Source organism: Pinus tabuliformis, chromosome X (assembly GCF_031772625.1).
Source record: "Pinus tabuliformis cultivar Carrire ecotype Pingquan chromosome X, CPIR1, whole genome shotgun sequence".
NCBI lineage: Eukaryota > Viridiplantae > Streptophyta > Pinopsida > Pinales > Pinaceae > Pinus > Pinus tabuliformis.
The window spans coordinates 1,702,387,866-1,702,405,465 of NC_142308.1; positions in this window are offsets into that span (position 1 = coordinate 1,702,387,866).

Below are 17,600 nucleotides of genomic sequence, written 5' to 3' on the forward strand. Positions count from 1 at the left end.
CATAAATGAAAAGATTTCACATCCGGCGCATTCATCAATTATCTGGTCGATGAAGGGTGTAGGGTAGTTGTCCTTCGAACAAGCTTGGTTTACATCCCTATAATCGACACACACTCTAATCGTCCCTTGTTTCTTCATAACAGGGACAATATTCGATACCCAATTGGTTAGAGGAACCGGGTAGATGAATCCAGCATGGAGAAGTTTTTCAACTTCCGCCTTAATGGCAGCGGCTTTCTTCGGTGCACTTTCCGAAGTCGTTGTCTTACTGGTTTGACATCAGGATACATTTTAATTTCATGTTCAATGATACTCGAGTCAATGCCTAGCATTTCATCATATGACCAAGCAAAGACATCTCTAAATTCGCGAAAAAGAGCGTTATATATTTCCAGTTCTGAAGGGGAACAACCTTTGCCGACATAAATATTCTCTACAACATATGTTTTAGTCGAGATATTTATGGCTATAGTCTCTTCAATATTGGATAGGTTTCGCTCGGAATCCACCGTGTTTACAGTATTTGTTAGGAATTCAAAAACTGAAGGGTGATAAAGTTCACTTTGAGTATCTTCTTCATATTCCGAAAGAAGGGAATGATGGTGGTGATCATTCCATGGTGCCCCCTCAATCAAAATTGATTGTAAGATTCCTTCGTCAGTCCCATGTACTTTTGACCAAGGATCTAATGGGGTACCATATTCTTTAGACCTATCTACCCAAATGCTTGACGAGCGTTGATTTGGGCTCGCCTCCCATGCTTGAAACATTGATTGCTACAATATTTCTAAAGGGCTTGGGGGCAAAACCATTGAATGATCCATGTCGACCTTCGTGGAAGATATCATGTTGCAGGTTGCTACAAATGGTACATTTCCTATATAAATAGGAGGTGGTAGCGCGAAAGTTCCCATCAATGTGGGGTCTTTCAATAATCCTACTCCGATATCTTGAATTGAATGGTTGCTCTCATGGATCATGGGAATGCTTCCTGTAACTTGTGAACCATTAGGGAGGAAGTTCTGTTGGTCGACGACCGTAATCCCTCCTTCAAACGGGAATGCGATCTTCCTAAAATAAGTCGACACGACAGATGCCATGGCATAAATCCATGGTCTACCCAATAGGATGTTGTAGTCAAGGTTTCCATCGATGACCTCAACATCAATTTCTACTGTTTTTCCTCCTAGTTCAACTTTCAAGTTATTAAGGATACCATAAGGGGTATAATTCCTTCCGTCGAAAGCTTTTAATGTCGTCGAAGATCGCGACAAGGTTGGAGATCCTAATGTTTTCCAGCAGCTCATTGACATAATACATGTGGATGCTCCCTCATCAATAATTGTTCTGTGAACAGTTTTGTTGAGTGCTTTCACTTGAATAAGGAAAGCTAGCTGAGCTGGTAATTGAGGATCATATCCCTTGTGATCAAAGGATACAAGATTGGAATCCTTGGGATCAACCCCACCAATAGCTGATAACAACGCCTGCCTTTGGGTTGGACAATTTTGTAGTACCTCAAGGGTCGACATAGCGGATGGCGATTGTGCCAAATCTTCCACTATGTTATAATGCTGTGCCGCTCTGGCGCGAGGATTAAATGTCGACTTGTGTACTACACCCTTTGGCGGTTTTATTGTTAATTCAGGGATGGTGGGTGTTACAACTTCTGTCGAAGTTGTTGTCGAGCTACTTGGTTGATCTTTACCTTTTTCATTTGACATCTGAGGATTCCCATAAGCTTTGTTCCTTGTCGAAATCAAAGCATCATTCTGCTGTTTTGAAACCGACAACATAAGAACTTGCGACGGGGAAGCATTTCCACTATCAACCAGATTTTGACCTGGGTTGGGAAATGGATCAATTAACACAGCTGAGGTTTGGGAACTTTTAAAGAACCTCTTTAACTCAGCTTTGAATGGGCAATTCTTTGTGGTATGATCCTTATCATCACATATCAGACATGGATAATTTTGTTTCCCTTTCCCAGGAGGGTTCGAAGAATTCTTTCCAGGGGATGACTCACCCTGTTTCTTCTTCTTCCCTTTGTTTTGCTTCTTCTTGCTTCCCGGTTGATTGGTTTCTTTGCCTTTATCTTCTGATACGGCATTTACTTCCGAAGCAAGAATTTCTTCTTTTGCATTTTGATCCGAATTCTTACGGGCTTTCTTTGACGAAGCCTTTATCGATTTCGCGTTTGCCGTGCCAATCACACCGTCACCGGCATGAGAGTCACTATTTGATTTAGGAGGGGGAGGAATTGAAAACTCTGGTCTAGGGGCGTCAGGTATTTGTCATAGAGTGTGCCGGACTGAGTATAAACTAAGTCCAAATATTGTGCACGAGCAATCACTTGCTCCTCTGTTACGATTCCCCCCTTGGCCACATCTTCCGTAATAGTCGGAAGTAACGACTTTATAAACCATTCAGCTAATAGCTGATCGGGAACATATGTTTTTACCATCCTACGACGACGACGCCACTCATGTATATGATCAGATATATGGGTAGCAGTTGTCTGTTTGAAGTTGGTTAATATTTCTGTTCCCGTTTCATACCTTATCGGTAATTGAAAATGGGTTAAGAAAATCATGGCCAGGGAACTAAAATTGTCGAAAGAGGCTCTTGGCAATTCAATATACCATTTAGCCGCTGGACCTATCAATGTCCTCTGAAAAAGGCGAAGCCTTATCGAATCGTCGTTTAGGGTGTTCGACGAACACCACAGATGAAAAGTCATCACGTGATTCGATGGGTCTTCACCTGGATTTCCATTGAATTTAGGAATGTCAGATGGAAGTTTATGAGGAATCGCTGGCCACCAAGGGGCATAAGCAATTGGATCGTTGGTTAACCGGTGTAAATCGGGTAACTCTAAAGTTGCTACGAATGGTAACTGTTGATTCAGGTTAGGCGAAGCGTAACCAGGGTACGATGGAATCGCTTGAGCAGTGGGCCTTTGCATACCAGCATAATGTAATTGATGTTGGTACGACTGATATGGTTGGTGGACTTGACCACTGTAAAGTGGTTGGTTTTGACCGTTTTGGATATACGGTTGTCCACTGTTCGCAAAGATCTGCTGCTCAGAACCTTGGTACACTTGCTGGAATTGCGGTTGTTGGTATTGCACAAGCCATGGTTGTGAAGCCATGTTCTGTTGTGCTATGCTAACCGTTGGACCGAGGTGTGGGGTAATTGTACCCGTTTGTACTTGTGTCGCCCCACCAGTTGGTGATTGTGGTTGTGACCCATGGTCAAGTGGCTGTTGCATTACAACCTGAGAAATCTGAGGTTGACATGCAACAGGTATCGCTTGAACTTGTGACACTGTTACAATAGCCGGTGTGGTTGGGATGTTCGTCACAGGTACACACTGTTGCATAGAATATACAACCCTTGGTTGTTGAGGTAGCACAGGTACCCAACTACTTGATGCAATTCCAGTATAACCTGAATACTGTTGAGAACTGCCATATGGATATCCTCCCGGAGGAGGTAATGAAAGGGCATACTGCCCCCCATACGGTAGCAATCCGGAACTCAGAGGGATTGTTAGTCCTTGAGGACTGGATGGCCCAAATTGACTCCCATGAGGATCAATCTATCGAGTTTCAACATAAGAATTACCGGGTATTACTCCGGATGAACAAACTGGAACAGACCATACTGTCGAAATAGTCCCTTGGTGGACTCCTTCTAGTTGTTGAGAACTAGTTGGGACAGCTGGTATGCCGGCAAACATTGTCGGAGTGACGGCAGGGGCTTCTGTTGTCGCTGTGTCATTTGACACAGTCCTAGATGATGACGGTTGTTCAGACATTTTAAGTCTATCCAATAGATTGCCTAGCGATTCTACAGGAACTTCCACTCGCGGTGGATTAACTTCTGATGAAGGAAATAGAGTGACCCCGACTCCAAAATGAGTTGGAGTACTTGCTTGCAGATCCTCTGCAATTTCCTCTATCGAAATCAAACCCAGTGGAAGAGGAAGACCGTCAGGTTCGTAAAATATTTCTGGTGCCGAAGAAGTGGTTGCTTCGACAACGACAGTTGTTTGAAGAACAAAACTCTCTGGACCGGTTACAGATGGAACTGGTTCAGTTATGCAAGTATTTGCCCCCAGACTAGGATCAGTATTACTGTCCTTCTGTGGCTGTTGAACTTCTTCTATAGAGGCAGGGTTCCCAGAAATGTTTGGAGTAACCGGAACCTCAGATGTAGTTGGAACACTTGTTCTAACTTTTAAAGGAGATTTTGAACCGGTTAAACGAGTTCGCTTTGCCCGTATTGTTTTCGATTCCTGAGACAAAGACGGTTGACTCGTAAGCCTCCGCGAACGACGGGGTTTAAATTGACTTTCTTCCACGATTGCGGATTACTCGATCAACCAAAATATTAAAAGGGGAAATTTGTGTTTCCGAACTGAATGAATTTTATTAGACGCTTTTAGACACAACTTGCTTTTTCACTTTTTAAGAGTTGAGAAAAAGATAAAGATGACTCTAGTCTCCTTCGATGTATTAACGAACCCAAAGTGACAAATGCTCGGTTGGAATTTTTCAGTTATAGAGTTTGAAAAAGGCCAAAAGAAACTGCTCTGGAGATCTAGGCAGAGGGTGTGCCAAACCTTTCGCAAAACCACAGAATACGTTTTACGGTACAGGTGGTCAATCTTCGTGAATGCTGTGTTCACCGCATTGCGATCAGTAGGGCGGCCGACATGGCTTCCTAAGGATAAAAGATATATGCCTATAGGGGTCTCCCAATATATACGCGACAGTACGTGGGAGCACAAGTCCGTATTAGTGCCACCGACTCTCAGGAGGAATCACCCACCTTCGTCGAGATCGACAGTCACTACGTTTAACGACGCCGGAACATGTCTCTAGCTTAGACCTCTATGTGTTTGCGTTATGTTTCAAAGAGTTGTTAGGTTCATTCAGTATATTTTAAGTTGATCTTTTTAAAGTTTGCCTTTCAAGGTTCACCACGAGATGTTTTGATACAAATTCCTAAATGCAGTCTAAGATGAGAAGCAAGCTTTTTCAATCTTTTCGACTTATGAAAATCTTAACTACTGAGGGAAAAGAGAGATAAAATATTTTCACACAGATCAAAGAGCATACACTAATGCACTTTTTCCCTAAATCAACATACAAACTTATATGAAAAATGAAAAATGCAGGTATTTCTTTTCTCTTTCTTAATGTTTGTGCGATACAAAAAGAAAGCTGTTGTATAATTTTGAATTCAATTTCAAGTGAAAGCAAACAAGCTTGTCCAAAATCAAAAGACACCTTAAGATTTACTTGTTTCGACACTAGAAATATATAAATTCAAACCATATGACGAAAGAAAAAGCTCAATCAGCTATGAACAGCAAACAAACTAACTCTTAAGATCAAAACGACACTTTATCACAGGTCTAGATCTAAGAGGCCACAGCAAGACTGGTTCACTTTCGTTATGGGAAACTGAAAATGATGTAAGAAATACAGAAAGAACCAACACAGTTTCTTTATACAACCGAGGCGGAATAGTGGCAAGGAAAGTTGGTTTCAGATAGGTACATTGACTGGTAACAGGCAGCAAAAACAAGGGTGAAAACAGGGCAAGAAATAGCAGGAAACCCCAGTAGCACAAGGCAAGACTGGTCCAGCGCAGGTGGTACACAGGCAGTTTGACCTTCAACGCAGGTAGCCCCTTCGGGAACTGCGCTGAAATGCAGACAGCCTTCACACAGCCTGCACTGAAGAACGAAACTTTCGTTTCTCTTGGTTTCCAGGTCACAGATTGCTCAAAAATTCACAGTTTTTGGCCAAATCAGAAGCTATCAGTCAAGTACACACTAAGGGATGAAAAGGAGGATGAAAAGCTATCACTAAGAGCTTATCAGAGTCCTTGTGGATCAGCTCTTCAAATCATAAACTTGCCCAGAAACTGAGCCAGAGTAGCTGCCCTCTACTTTGCATTTGAAAGATTCAAATGCAGTTCGATTCGGTACTCCCTGTGTTTATAAAATGAATAACAAAAACACAAACAACCAACAAGATACGATCCCCAGCAGAGTCGCAAATTTGTTGTTGGGAAAAGTATCCAATACGGAATGACCCTATCCCACTCTAAGGGTGATAGTACCTCAGCAACAACCGAATGCAAAGCTATTCAATATTACTTCTTTATGAGATGTAAGAGAGAGGAGAAAGAGATCCACTAACCGTTATCTTCCGCTAATGGTTGATCCAATCTTCCCTCTTTGCTGCTTGCTCCCTGCTCCTTGCTCTTTCACTGGCCCAGCTACACAGAGATCCTGCAAAAGCACAAGAAAGGGAAACTACAAGAAGCATACATCCATAACTGATTCAAGGATTAGAATAAATCAAACATACAAGTATCAATACGCCACAAAGACACATGCATATAGAAGAACCTCAAATGCTTTATTAATGGAAGAAGTAAAGTTCTAAGAGTGTTACAACCATAAGAGGCCCAATCCAGCAACACCTCCCAGCAGAAAGAAATCTCCTCTTCACGTCCTTCAAAGCAATCACCCAATAGTTCTATGCGCAAACCAACAGCACTTCCTTACATTCACAAGATTCCAGCCTCTATAGACCTCATGAGAGAGCTCTATATATAGGAGTTTTGGAGAAAGGATGAGTCAGCTTGAGCTTGGCATGGAGCTGACTAGTGTCCTCTCCCACTTCAGTTATTCTTTAGTTCTTGAGTCCACTTGGAGTTTCCTATTTCCACTTGGAGATCTAGATCCTCTTACTCATCACAAGGCGAATTCCCTGATCCAAGTGTCATTTTGGAAGCTTCCTGGGCATTTGACACCTTGCAGAATGACTGTGCCACTTGGCCAATCTCGCCCAGCGCAGGTAGCCTTGATTAGAGTTGACATTCAATGCAGGTACAGAGTGGAGCAGGTTACATTCAGCGCAGATGCTCAGTGGAGCAGTTGACATGATCCAGAATTAGCTTGTTTTTGAGTGTTTTCAGGTGGAGAACTGATATTTAGTGCTGTGGTTTGCTGACCTTGTTCCTCTAGGGGTAGGAACAACATGTTTAGGGACTTTGGATCCCTAAGATTATTGACATTTCATGCTTCATGCTGTAAGGCACAAAAATGTCTATAACATTTACCCTTTTCGAAATCGCAAGAAACCTTAGATCGGGGTTTTGTTAAAAATGTTACGATAAGAATTCTCGGATGGGGTGTAATAAAATTCTTTTTTATTTTATATATATTTTTTATATCAAATTTTAATTTAATTTAATTAATTATATTTTATATAATAATTAATTTAATTATTTTAAGATTTAATATTAAATATCAATATTTTATTTTGGCTTTATTTTAATGAAATTAGTTATGAATTTATTTAATCTACAGCCACTACGAAAATAAATAAAAAGAATAAAAATAGCATTTTTAATCCAGACTAGATAGATGATGGGACTTCAAAGGAGTACCATTTTCAAACAAGTTGACCAAATGAGGCAAAGCAAATGTCAATGGGAAGCTTATAAAAAATTGATTCTAACAAAGCAATCAAAACAAGAATCCAAAGAAAATGAAACATTAACAAAAGCGTAGAATAATCCACTAAATAAAATTGCTAAAAGGTGTTTAGCCAAAAATTTATAGAAAAGGTCCCCATTATTTGAAGTGAACACATCAATAATGGGAGGGTTGTGTTTTTACCCCAACAATGGCGACACACAGGAGAAGAATCAGTTATCTCTGTTTGATATAAATGAGATTTTCCTAAAATTAAAGGAAAAATTAATTAAAAAAGAAAATATTATTTTTTTGGAATGCTTGACTAGGTTCATTAGTCTGAACAAAAGAAAGAATCATTTAACTGTAATTTTTCTTAAAATTCCTCATAAATTAAAATATTTCAAAACTCTATATCAGTCTTTAATTAGCTATAGAGATAAAGCAAGGGTCACTATACAGCGTAGATTTTAAAATATACTCATTTGGTACACGTAGAGCCACTGCTACCAGCAAACATCTATAGTCTCGACAGGGTTACCTTTTAATCATCAATGATTTAGAATCCCATCTCTTTAAGAATTATTGACCTAGACATAAATCTATTTATATATGTATTAACTTTTCAATTTTTTATTTTTTTATTTTTTGTTCTTAAAAGCCATTGTCTTGGTTTGGTAGCCAGATAGTTGACAATGCCATTCACTTATTATAATTGGACTGAACAAGTTGGCTTGTGATGAGACCCCTTGGCTTATAATTGTTTGCAATCATAAGCCATTACCCTAGTTTGTTTAGCAGTGTTGGTAATGTCAGCCTATTTTTCCCCTATGATCATGGTAAGCAGGCTCATGATGAGACCTCTTATCTTTTAAGTTTAAATATATCTCTGGACTATACTCTAGAAAAATAAGACTCTTTAGGATAGGGAGAATCATTTACTCCTTAAGAGTTAATAATGACAATTTCAGAGTTAAAGGTGCTTTGCTGTAAATGGTCTTTACTTGGTTAAAAATAAATTTTCTTAACTGATAATAGAACTTTGAAAGATCTTAATAAAATATTGAAATCTCAAAATGACTACAATTTTGATAAAATTTATTTATTTATTTATTTTTATTTTATTTTATTTTATTTTTTTTTTCAGATTTTATGATACTTTGTCAACTTCTCTAAATTAGTAATCTCTTCCTTAAGTATGTCTACCTTTATAATAACAAAATCAAACTTTACTAAGAGATTTAAGAAAAAGCTAATAGGTGACTATTAACAATTTTTCTCCATGTATGCTGACCATTGTTAGGTAACAAGTAGGCCTTCCATATAAATCACGGCAAAGTGACCCAAAATCAAAACTGAAAACTAAAGGAAAATAATTCTTATAGTAAAATGAGAAAGAAATCAACGAACAAAAATAAAAATGAAGAAAATTAAAAATGGAAAGGAAAATCCAAGTTTTGCAAGATAAACTCGAATAAGAATGTTTATACCAATGTTTCAAAAATATGAAGAAAAAGAAAGTAATCCTATAATCATCCCTTCTTATGTCAAGATTTAGAAAAATCATACCTTGTAGGCTTGTAAGTGTTTTAGGCTTTTAGATAGTAGTGATGATAAAATTTAGCCGCAATGAAAACTTTCTGTTTAATATCAGTCTTCTTGTTTCAAAGCATCATCTTAATCATTTTCTAATAAAAGGAATGCTTAAAGAAACAAGCTAAAGGTTCCGAAACTTCCTGGTGTAGTTGTTTCAATGAGGATTATCACTGCTTCTTGAAATAAAGCCAAGAGAAGAGCATAGGACTTCGAAAATATGATCTGGTAGAGGATTGAAAGCTTCAAATGGAGAACTGTAAAACAAATTTTTTATATCAACATACCTTAAAAACAAAACTAAATTAATGAAATGGAAATTAATGAAAGTGGGTACATGGATCTTACCATTGGATAATTGCATTTGATCTTACCTGAAAGGTATCAGTTTCTCCAATACTAACTGACTTCTTTTAGTTAGCATTAAAACATGAAGAAGGAAAACTAACCAAAATCCTATAACCCAAAACCATTATTTATTTTATTTACACTAAAGCAAATAGAAAAATGTAAAAATGGAATTCTTAGTGCTCAAGGGAATTGAAATTAAAATAAATGCATCAGAAATGAGAATGAGAAATTGTAGTAACGAATGTTTCTCAAAATATTATAAGTTTCATATAAACTCCATGATTTTATAAATTGTCTAGAATCAAGACCAAATCCAAGATAATAAAATTTAAATATGAAGATAGAGAGGTCTTGAATTTCTTTTTTAATTATGGAATTATATATTTAAAACTGAAATATATGAGAAATCGAAATGATTTGAATATGCTGCAAATTTGTCATCAACTGCTTTCTTACCATAGTGGTTACCCAAGCTCGCTTTTAAAATAACACATCGCCATATCAGATGATTTGCATCACATGTTTCTTCACCATATTTCAAGTTTAATTTGCAAAACTTCACCTTTATTGCTATGCCAGATATTGATTAAATGTTAATGGCCTAGAGGCATGCATTGGGAGCTATCGCATCGGAGATTGCAATGGAAAATTGTCAATAAGAACATGCAATGAGAACATGTGCAATGAAATGAAGCGATCGCATAATTAAAGAAATATTATATTAGGGATCGGGGCATATTTACATTATGCTTCCCACATCGCACATCGCAGAGTCGAAGATGTGATGTGAGCATAAATAAAAATGCGATGAAGCGATTGTGATATTAGTGATTAACGAAATTTTGGTACCTGATGTAACACTATATGATTCTTGCGATGCCGATATGCGATGAATGACGTGACTAATTAGTGATCGCGATCGGAAATCTTAAGCACATGATGTAACAATTCTCGATATGCTGATATGCGATGAAGAGTGAACTCGACAATTTTATGATGAAAAATTAATAACATGTCGGATCTGAGACATCGACCCTTTAAAAGTTATGCTCCTACCATTATTGCGATTGAGCGAATGTGATATTTTTTTATGAATTTGATTTGAATTTCATATCGTATCCGGAATTATGTGGTCATCACAATATTGGTAAAGTCGTTTACCAGAGATCGACAATTCATGATAATGGAAGAATATTCAACTGCAAACCTTTGATATGCGAAATGCGATATGGCATATGAGTGAGGCAATACATCGGAGATCTTTTATGAAGAATTTGTTATAAAAAATGCTAAGAGCTACTTCAAATGAAATATTTCGCTACAAATGGTTGTGAAGTGGATGATGTAATATCGTAATGAAATTATTGATGAAGATGAGTGGGATGGTAGTATTGCGAATATGTATTCACTGTAGTATCAACAATATGAAAATCAAATTGAATGATGAATGAAAGAAAAGTTAAAAATGCTCAAATTCTAATGAATTACAAATAAAACTTAACTGAACCTATTGCAAATTTGAAATGGGTTTGCTGCTTACTTCAAGTTTTGAAAAAAAATGAAAAACTGCAAATAAAACAAAACAAAAATAAAAAATAAACTAAGGAAAATAGAAACTAATAATAGATGAGAATGAACTTTTGAATGCGTACCTGAAAGGAAATTCTCTGTAGTTTTTACCTCATGAATCTTCAAATTTTTCCTTCAATTTATCAAAATTTTGCCTTTGTTCAAAATCATCTTATCATTTATTCTAAATCGGAGTGAGTAATCAGCCTAAATAAGATTTTCTTGTTCATGTTCAGGAAATATAAAATTTACCAGAAATAAATATGAAAATAGTAGACTCCCATTTTGAATTGAAACAGCAATTTATTACCTCTGCTCATTCTGAATTAACTTGAGAAAGATATGTATTGTTATAGTGACTATTCAATAATGCCTTTAGTAAATAAATATGATGCGTATTGCAGCATCAAATAATAAACTAAAGATTAGAATGGGATAAAGCCACTAATTGTGGAAAAATGTCAAAACAAATTTAAATGTGTGCGAGGTGCATACTCAATTAAATTTTGTCAATACATTATTCAAAAATAGGCAGAGATGTATTGATGGGTAAAGGTATTGCTGCAATAGATTTTTATTTAAAAATGGGAAAGAAGAATTAGAAATTTTCTGACGAGAGGTAAATATTTTCTTGAACATGTATATGATATGAGAAGGGCCAATTGCTTCCTTTATTTTTAATCTGCAGAACAATTAAAAATAAAGTAACTTCATAAAACAAACTAACTAAGTTAATTCTATTCCTATTCTGACCATATACATGAAGATGACTAGGTATAGTCATATTTTCAGTGTAACCATTTTCTCATTTTAATTCTTGTATGTATGTACAGTTCAAATGTTAGTAATAAAAATACAAATCTAACTAAACTAAGAAACATAAATCTGTAAATAGAATGAAAATTTATTGTTAGAAACTTAATTAAAATCTCTCTCTCTTGAAATTTCCTTTCCAATTGAATACCAATTGGCAGGGAAAATTTTAAGAACCCCCCCTAAATTTATATGTATAATAAATGGGTGATTCTCCATGGTATATAGGAAAAATGGAAGGCGATTTTATCAATAATATAATATGTATATATAATTTTTTGGTGAATCTCTCACCAGGCATGGCGAATATTTTACTCAATTATAATATCTTGTAAGATCTTGGTATTACCATGGGTCAATACCATGGGTTATCATAAACCTGGAGCTTAAAAATTACTATTAGTAATCTATAAAAATTAATAAAATTAATAGTTGATTTTTATTTTATTTTTTATTTTAACCAAGCTAAAATATTTAACATACATTAAATTACAACATCCATTTTTACTCTTGATCCACCCCGAGAGGGATCAAATATTTTTTCACTCTATGCTAGTTTGCATGTCACGATATTTGATACCTCTCGGGGGTTAGTAGATCCAGAGTAAAGATGGATCTATGCTAGTTTCATTCCCCCATTTAAATAGGCTACATTCCAGGTGAATACCATGGGTCAATACCATGTGCCATTTTGGTGAATACCATGGGTCAATACCATGTGCCATTTTGGTGAATACCATGGGTCAATACCATGTGCGATTTTTATTTTTATTAATACTAATATTAGGGTTAATAATGTTTTTTTGCATGGTATTAATCACAATCTAGTCCATGGTATTTGTCCCATAGTATTTTGCCCATAGGTTTCACCTAAATATAACGCATTTTTTGAGAGTTCATAAATATAAGGTGACTTATGGAGTAAATATAAAAAAATGTTTTATTTGTTTACCATACCTCTCGTTTATTTATATTTTTATTAATTTACCATACCTCTTTTACAAATATGGTATTTGGCCCATAGGCTTCACTTAAATAAAACCTCTTTCTTAAGCCTTCATAAATAGAATGAGGGTTATGGACTAAATACGAAAGAGGTTTTATTTATTTACCATACGTCTAGTTTATTTATATTTTTATTTATTTACCATACCTTTTGAGTAAGTATAAAAAGAGGTTTTATTTATTTACCATACCTCCACTTCACTTATATTTTTATTTGTTTACACCCTTGCATGTATATAAGGTTACTTATGGAGTAAATATAAAAAATGTTTTATTTATTTACCATACCTCTCATTTATTTATATTTTTATTAATTTACCATACCTCTTTTATAAATATGGTATTTGGCCCATAGGATTCACTTAAATAAAACCTATTCTTGAAAATGGGCGAATGGATTCACTTAAATAAAATCTATTCTTGAAAATGGGCGAATGGAAGATTGTAACTCCTAATATCAAGGGCTAAATTTACCTTTTTTACTCTCTCCCTTAAAATAAGGTGGGCTATTTGAGGTGATTTGTAAAAATGTACTATGATATAAAATATTCGCCCACTAAAAATTTAAAACCCCTTAATTTCGCCAAAGGGCGAACATTCACCCCTAAAATTTTCTATGCCAATTGGATCATAGAAATCTGGATGGATTTCTATTAAGGATTGGGAAATATTCAAATGAAGAGATAACAAGCCAAATTGTGGATATAAACTTTTACATTCAAAGGCCTGGAAAAATGTGTTAATGTTATGTACAAATGTTAAACTATTAACAATATTCCTTAAAGGAAAATTTTCCAAATAATTTTCAAATAAGCTAATAAAAAATGAATGGAAATCTTTTGAATAAAATGGAAAATCATTAATTAAATTGGATTGCTGACCAGATTGTAAAAATACATTCTCTTGTTGATATTAATTTTGAGAAGATAGAAGTTTTTGATAAGAGATGAACAATGATTGAAATTGAAATATTAATGGCTTTTGGTATTTATGATTATATATGAAACTTCAATTTCCCAATAGGGCAATGCATCAATTGAATATTTGATAGTAAAGTACTCAATATGCCAGCGTAAAGTGTCAAAAATCTGAAAAATAAAATTAGAAAATAAATCTGATTTTAAACAAAAGAAGTGAGGAAACAAAAATAAAATGAAATCACTATTTGTACAACTAATGTTACAGCACAATTAGGATCATTTTGAAATAATTTCTTTTTCACAAGGATTGGCCAGAATTATGGAATTTCAGTGATTTCAAATTCCAACTTGTGAATTAGAAAGGGAATTATGATTATGAACAGGAATGAAAACTTGATCATAATATGAATCATAAATTGGAATATTTTCTTGAATAGTGAAATCATGAAGATAATTTGCTACTTTAGAATGAGGATTAGTTGGAATAATTTCTAAATTAAAGTGTCCCTCATTCTCAGATGTTATTTGAATTTTATCATGACTTTCTTTAGAAGAATAAAAATCAACATCTTCAATGTCAGAGCAATTATCATAAATGACTTCACAAGATTCTCTAGAATTCCCTTCAATCTTATCCAATATATTCAAACAAGGAGGAACAAGAATTTTATGTTCATTAATGGCAAAAGAATGATCAATTTTTTTTTTTTTTATCTTGATAAAAATTTATTGGTAATTCATTTAAATCGTCCTCTTTATTCTCTGAAATATTATTAATACCAAGGGGGGATAAATTACCATCATTAAAAATATCAGGATAAAGGGAAAAATGTGAATCTAAAATAATGCATTTAAAAATGTCTCTGTTTGAGAATTCTTGTACATTATGCTCATTGTAAATTTCAGATTCCAGATCATTCCTTTGCGTGCGCATGCTTTCTTAAAGAAGGCTACTTTTTTTCTCCGATTTCAGCATTCGCTCATCATGAAAAGATTCAGAAATTTGTACAGCAGTTTTCATTCTATTATTTACTTTGATTGTTGCTTGCACTTGCTGATTTGCAATCTGATTTTCTGAATTTACCTCAAAGTAGCTTTCAGATTTCAAGGCGGCTCTTTCTCCAAAATTGCTGCTATTGTCTTCTTGTATTTGATCAAAAATATTTTCCAAGCTTCGTGAAACCTCTTCATCACAATTTATTTGCAAATCCAAATTGGAATTCTCATTTATGTTGGAATGGGATGGAAGAAAGCTTGAACTAATTTCATATGGATTGGGGATGGGAGGAAGAGAACAAATATATTCAAACTAATCTAGTGATTCTTATTTCATAGGTTTATCTTTGACATTAAATATTTTGCCATTCAAATGAAGTTGAATATTAAAATCTCTAACAAACTCATTTTCATTTCGTAGATATTCAATTTCATCACATACTTGATCATAATCATAGCGGTCAAAATTACAAATGAAAATTGTAACAAATTGATCCCGGCTGTGAATTGAAGCAACTGGAAGAGTTCTACACCAGTTTCCGGCTTCTGCCGCAAATGTGAGAGTAAAAATTCTGCATAAGATCCCATAAGATCCCTTCATCAATTCCCTGAAAATCATAATTTGAAACATTCTGAATAAATTGAAGGACACGATTAAAAGCAGAAGAATTTCTCTTACCATTGAATTTTACCTGAGACAAGAGTCTTACCACTTCGGGTGGAGTATTGGAAGATGCACGTCCATGGATACAACTCCAAATTGGAAGTTTAAGAGGAGCCATCGTGATTAAATAAAATGTTAAAATTGAAAAGACTCCAACAGACAATCAGTTTTGGCCCTCCTTCTAGCGCCAAAATGTTGAAGTCTCGAAAATCGCTGCAACAACGTGGGGGATGACCACCCAGTCCAGACCCTAAAGCAGCTCCTTTTCCGTTTGGAATGGTGGTTCCAACTGGTTCAACTAGGTTCGGCTACCTTCTCTCAATCTCCAATGGTTTTAAATATGACTTTCATTCAGCAATGGAAAAGAGACATCAGATCATCCTTCTTGCTGATCAGGCAAGAAAGTGATCCTTAAGCTGATTTAGGGCTCAGCCAATCCACTACTAAAGTTTGTCTCTTTGGGAAGAGGACTTAAAAGAATGTAGAAATTAATTTAAATGCAAACTTATTCTAAGATGCAAACAAAAGGTACTATCTTAATCCTACCTCAATTAGGCAAATATAAATCTAACCCAACCAAGAGAAAATATTTAAAATATTGACATTTAAATGTCTCGTTTATAATGAATATCAAGTTAATCAAATAGTTCAATTAAATAATATTATGGATACCAAACACATCCTATTGAGACCTTTTAACTGAAATAATCAATCAACAGCACTCAGGAAGAAGTTCACAAAATGATATTGATCATTTAATCAGTAACTTGAATTATTAAACAATAATATGTGGAAGAAGTTCATAACATATCACTATTTATTCATCCAATATTAAAAGAAAAAATTATGAGTAAATAGTTACTCAGAAACCAGAATTCATTCCATAAGAGCAGAGATAAATAACAATATAAAAAGGCAGCAAATTACCCATACCGACAAAAGTGCACAACTATGTAAGTAAATTGACACCATTCTTGTTATCATAAAATAAAAACACCATTTAAAATAATAGTATTTCAAATACGAATTTATTGAATCCATTTCTCCAACTCCGGTCTCTAATAGTCCTTTACAATGCTTAAGCTTCTGCTTTCAAAACGAGAGCTACAATAGTGCAAACTCTGTTCATTATACATAACTTAGAATGTAGAAGAAAAACTTCAATAATCAATAATCCCCAGATCTGAGATTCCACTCCTCCCACCTACAACTCTAAATCCATATTAGAAAAGTGCTTTTAGAATTCCAGAATTGCATAGGAGAGCAACCCCTATTACATTCTACAATCTTCTCTTTATAATATTCACAAAGGAATTCTTGAGATGAAATTTGGTTGAAGAAAATCTACCCAATCACTTTTGTTTGCTCAAAATTCCAATAATTTAATCGCTGGAGCATTCTCATTGATTAAGATCTTTCTCCATATATCTTTTACTGTTTTCCTGCAAAAAGAAATCAAAATAAATTAAGATGCAACAATAAAATCAAAATATTATTTCTGGCATTAAAACAAATCCAATCAAATTTAATTTAAATAAATCATTGAAAATAAAATATAAGCTATATTGATGCTTGGGATGGTTTAATTGACCAAGGATATTATTGATGAGCGAATCTGCAATTAGAAGAGGCTTAGGGCAAATGAAAATGTGAAAATAACTCAGACAATTGTTTTTGTTTTAGAAATTTGGAGCTTGATTTTCTGTATGATTTTTGATCCAATTAATGACCAAATATATTAGTCAAGCCTCCTCAGAAATGTTCTCCTTGATTTTATCTTTCCAATGAGCCATCCTGAGCCTCATTTGGCCAAGTATAACTCAATCTATCAGTCTCCAAAGTTGATGAGTCAAAACTGACACAAATCTAGAAATTCTATCGCTGGGCTAAAAATCAGAATTTTAATTAAAAATCTAATCCTAAGTTAGAATTCTAATTAATTCTAATTTAATTATTAATTATAAACTAAACTAATTATTAACAAACTATTTATTATAATTAACTTATTATAAATTAATTAATTTAAATAAAATTTGATTTTTAATTCAATTAAATTAATTAAATTTTATATATTAATTAAATTAAAATTAATTATTTAAATCTTAAATAACTATTTTAATTTCAACCTACCACTATCCTACCTCTTTATTCATTCCTATTCCACTCATGTATGAGTGAATTT